This window comes from Gigantopelta aegis, unplaced genomic scaffold, assembly GCF_016097555.1.
Source record: "Gigantopelta aegis isolate Gae_Host unplaced genomic scaffold, Gae_host_genome ctg9394_pilon_pilon, whole genome shotgun sequence".
NCBI classification, from domain to species: Eukaryota; Metazoa; Mollusca; class Gastropoda; order Neomphalida; family Peltospiridae; genus Gigantopelta; species Gigantopelta aegis.
The window spans coordinates 1731-7333 of NW_024537081.1; the positions used below are offsets into that span (position 1 = coordinate 1731).

A 5603-nucleotide genomic window follows, 5' to 3' on the forward strand; every position below is an offset into this window, starting at 1 on the left:
AGTCCCAGGTACCAGTCTAATGTACCTAGTTGCTTTGATTATGTAAACATCCATTATCATGTTTTATACACCGAGACTTGTCCTTTGCCACAGTAGTGCAAATCACCCAATATGTTTCATTGTACACCTACTGATCTAGAAAATTGACAAGCTACTGGAATAAGCCTGGATTTGTTCTGCTAAACAATTTTAATCTTTTATTCCATGGAGAATCTACAACATGGCTTACAGAGATAAGAAAACTATAAATCAAAAAAGCAAGAATTGAAAGCTGAGAGCCTAAAGTCTGCATGTCTCACGAAAACAAAGGAGTCAGTTACCAGTCTTTGTCAATATTAAAAGGTCTCATATCCAATTTACCAAATCAACAATGACAATGTCTTTTACAGGTCGATCATTGGCGCCAGTCTCTGTATTTTCAATTTTGTAACAATGTCCTAGATAATAAATACAATATAATAAACAGAGTGTAAATCAAATAAAAAGCACACACATAAAGGAACATACTCGCCTCCCTCCTATTTATGTATTAGGCAGAGTTACAAAATAATCTAGTTAGCAGTTATTTTTGACTTGATATGTCTTCCACCTCACATACAAAGTATGCCGGGGATCTTTAACATTGTTTTGGAGACTAAATCGGGTATGTACGGACATTACATGTTTTGGCTTTGCTTTGTTTTATTCTATTTTATATTATATGTACATATGTGAATTTTCAAAGTCAACAAATACACGTAAACTGTGATTGGACAATACACACAGCAACCATAAATTTACTTATACATACCACAAGCACTATGATTTTGATATGGCTGATCAATGGCTTTGAGCAGTGTTCTAGTTCTTAAAAATCACCATCAAAGATGATCTCGGGACAATATTTTCCAAACATACTCTTGTCTGACTGTTGAGCCTAAGATAGTTTCAATTAACATGTTAAGTATGTGTGATAACTCTCCTTGGTCTATCTTTGTTTTTTACTGTAATTTCATTTATTGAATTCTGGAGATACTTCAGCATAATTCAAGCATGTTCTAAAACTTTATCAAATCTAAAACTCTAAACCATAAGCAAAATTAAACTTCATTGCACAATATGTGTAAGCAATGTTAGCAATAGTTTGGTTGTCTGTCTGTGTTTGTGTGGGTATATGTATGCGATTCTGAGACAGGAATTTAAACAGATGTAATTCAAAATAGTAGGTTTTTGGGGCTAGGCCAACTTTGTGCCAGATGAAAAAAGTTTCTTCTATAATGCTATTTACTTTGAAAGCAATACTAATCAAAAAAATTTAGCCCAAACTGCTTACTCAATCATTCATCTAAGTAGTATGGATAGTGAATTAAACATTTAGTCAAAACAAATGTGACAATTTCAATAAAAATTTGTGTTCGAAAGATGTGACAACTTTACCTCAACCTGCTTTCTTTGTGAAGACAATTGTGGTACCATTATGAGGTAAGAATTTACTATTGCTACTCCAGCACCACCAAAAAGTCAAGATTTAAGCAACTATAGCAAGTAGAAAATAAATAAGCAGTTTCTTTGGGCAGTGACCGTTACCTACTTGCTATATCAATATTGTTAACTTATCAGTGCTTTCATTATGGAAGGCACAAAATAGTACTATAGTAGATGAACTAACACAAAAGTGGGTATAGATGAAATGGAAGTCAACCATCAAATACCATATAGTTTGAAGCTGTATGTACATGTGCATACATGGTATGTACAGTGGCATACATGGTTATGTGTTTGACTCATTTTAATGTCATATGTGAATGACAATGCACAACCATTGACTACCAAGAAATATATTATTTGATTTAAAACACCAAACATTCTGTAAGTAAACAGTTTAAGGAAGGATCATTTTCTGATAATACCACTGTCATCAAAATTATGCTCTAGTCAATAACAGGACTGATTATTATACTTTCTATGTTGATGACAAATTTACTAAACTAAATTGCAATGTATGCGACAATTTACAATCTAAAATATGCCCAAGAAATGGTTATTGCTATTAATCTAATGCAAGTATGGATAACATATATTAAGTAGGCAATATGTCTTAATTTGGCAATTTTAGAAAACTATTGTGATATTATTTAAAATTTACAAGTTGAAGTGGATGTGAATATGAACTATAGTATGTCCGAGTGAGAAGAGCCCTTCATTAAAAAAAGGTGTTTTAGCATAGAATGTAAGGTGAGGTATTTCCTCTCCTATTATATGCAATTAGCGGCTGAAGCTACATTTTAAGTTATAGCATTGTTTGTTCGTGCTATCATGTTCAAACACACCACCCATTTTCTCTGTGTGTTCATGAAGATGCACTAAGAGAAAGACTGAGATCACCTACAAAAGAAGTTGGTCCTGAGGGTCTCTGGGACTATCAAAAGAACTCCACAGGTATAAACAGACTCAAGATCTCTGAAACAATGCCTGTTAGTTGATGATTTTGATCGTGAAGCCATCAGATGGAAATCTACTACCTCTATCAGCCATTATCCGTCTCTCTTCTTTGTTAAAAGGTTTTTTACAGAAACCTTGGTGGCTTATAGCTGCCCTTAAATCGCGCAAAAGACAATACCTGGTTATTATTCTAATAATAACCCCCCCCCCCCCCCCCCAAAAAAAAATAATTGTTATAATAGAACATCTGTTCATATAATTAGAACTTAATTTAGAATTTTCACGTGACATATGACTGACTTCTCAAGGCGGGAAAATTGTTATTTAGTAAATCCTCGAAGGTGTGTAATTTAAAGTATGTCAAAGGTATGCCATTGAAAATGTATGGAGTTTTCTAGTTTGCTACTTTCTCATAGTGCTAGAGAGCCAAATTTTATATATAAAATGCGCGTTTGCAAGCCGAATCGATTGGTGCAAGTCCCATGTCAATAGCACGTAAAAAAAGCAAAGTATTCACATGTCTGAGTGGCTCTTCTCAACTCGGGACAGAGTATAAAACTGTTCATGTGTTGTGTGTGTATTGTGTTAGCCAAGTAATGCAATTAGCATTGTGACTTGTAAAGGGTAAGCTTTCAACAAATTAATTTTATGCACTATCATACTTTAAAGGTAATTATAATTCAACATGATCAGTAATTAATTTTTTTCATACACAAGGCTCATTGTTTTGCTTGTATGGAAATTGTTGTAAGGAGTCATTCTATGTTAATTACTTGTAAAATGTTTTCAAACAGTTTCAGTAATTCTTAGCTATGCATCCTTACTTAGTATTTTATTACTATAAGTCATATAGGTAATGGACGACCATTCCTTTCAAAACTTTGCCAAAGACAACATGACGGCCATCCAACCAGGTGGTTTTTACAGTGGTAATAAAGAACTGAGACCATTGGTGTCTTTACCAGAATTAGCCATACTACCCATCCAGGACCAAAGTGTTTTATTTGAAGGTTCTCGTCAGGAATTTGTTACCATAAATACTTTTACCTAGACTATATCATCTACATGAGAACTCATCAATTAACATAAGATACCTAATTCCTCCAGTGCCATCTCCCATTAGTAAAAATCACCACCTATGGATGTCATAAATTGCTTAATAACTCGATGGAATTTACTTTCCTTTATAACCAAATCCTTTCTAAATGGCAAAATAAAAAACACACATAGAATATATCATACAATATACAACAGAAAAGTAATAAGTACGTACAGTGCGAAAATACACAAAGTATCTTCAAGTAAATTTATGAGCATTGTTTTGTTCTTTGTTCTAATTAAGGATCCATAATGCTCCTTGATAAAAGTAAACATTTGAAACATAAATATCCTAAAAAATTCCCACTGTATTATAATTAATAATTTAGAGTCCACACATTTCGGTCTTTACAATATACAACTTGGTGAAACAAATCATAGCAACTTCTGGTACACACTAGTCATGGTTATAAAGGGTGTTTGCTTTTTGAAAATTTCCAATCAACAGAAACTAGGCTAACAATGAAAAGGGGAACATAGCATAAACGTATGTACTTATAACATGAATCTTCACATTTGCCATAAGAAGCTGTACCTAATATAAAAAACATTTCAAAGATACAATTACATTTCCCAAGTCTATAGTTTGCTATTGGCTTACTTCATGTGTAGCCAGTGCAACAAAATTTTGGGCCGTGTTGGGACAGTTTTGCCAAACAAGCCAATTTCAATTATACCCCTTTTATAATCTTCTCCAATAGATACATTAAAATAGACCTAAACAATTCATTTAATCAGTATTTGACCAAATGATGGACATATCTCACCACATCAGTCACTTTTGGCCCCTTCTTTGCACTGTTCACATAAACCATAGGAAACACTAAGAATATTCCTAAACGAAAAGAGAGTTACCTGCCATTGTTGCAAGGGGCGTGGGGTCCCAACCAGTAACACGTGGGTAAAATCATGTGATTAATTTTAAGCATGCGCAGTGTCATTTTCCTCTGTACTTTTTAAGTTGAACGTATGCTTTGATGGAACAACAACACTTGTGAAGAATGATCCTCAGCCATCAGGCACCCCCCACAGGTTATGGTTATGGACACTCCTCCTCCTCCGCCGTAGACTACCCTCCTCCCCCAGGCGCAAGGTGCTCCTCCACCTTACAAGGTTCAACCCTATCCTCCTGCTGGTTTACCACAAACACAAAATGTGTTAAACCAACGTGTTAATTTTGGAACGACACCCTTCAGCTACGTTGTTCCTAAACTGTCACAAAGATGTTATGACAAATCTCGTTACGCTTGCTGGTCTGTTGACTTGGCTTGCTGTAGGCATCATTTTCTACTGTGGTTTCTGGCTTTGCTGTTGGATTCCACTTCTTATAAATGAGCTAAAAGATGTCACTTCACACTTGTCCCAACTGTCAGTACGTGGTGGAGTACACAAGAAGTTGGGTTGACTATAGCACATAGGTTTGAATTCTCAAAGTATAACTGTTTTTGTAATGTTTTGTTTATTTTAATATCATTTATGATACGTCAATATAATTATGTTATCGTCACACTTAGCCCATATAATTATCATCATTCTGTGTCCTCTCTTCATCATCATCTCCAAGTCAGTAACTACCCCAGCAAAGTTACTTAGTCTCATCTGCCAGTTGCATTCTGATGTATTGACCAGAAAGGTTCTTCCTAAGAGGAAGGCTACCCAGAGTCATAGATTTGGTTACTGATGTAAGTGGTTTATCTCTGTTCATTAGTTGGTACGTGTTCACATTTATGAACAACATCCTAGTCTAACTCACACAAGAAAAAAAACTAATATCATTATTAGACATATATCTTACCATTCCTTGAAGAACTTTGCCAAAGCAGGTATGAGTCACCATCCAGCCATGACGTTTTAATGAAAAGTACTATAGAATTGGTGATCCATTAGGTTATCACACGTCCAGACATGAGCCATGCAAAAACCCATCCAGGCACTAAGTGTTTTAGGAATAAAATTTCATCTTTGAAGTAGGTTGCCACATATGCCTATACCACCAGTTCAATCCGAATTAGTAAAACACCACCTAAAATTTCATTATAAAGAAGAATAACTGGTTTACCTTGCACATTAAAATTTGAATTATT

The 5603-nt window shown here is 34.7% G+C and overlaps 1 pseudogene; it reads right to left on the reverse strand.

Moving 5' to 3' along the window:
• Positions 1-320: 320 nt before the first annotated feature.
• Positions 321-4354, reverse strand: LOC121367134 (annotated as a pseudogene).
• Positions 4355-5603: the final 1249 nt, after the last annotated feature.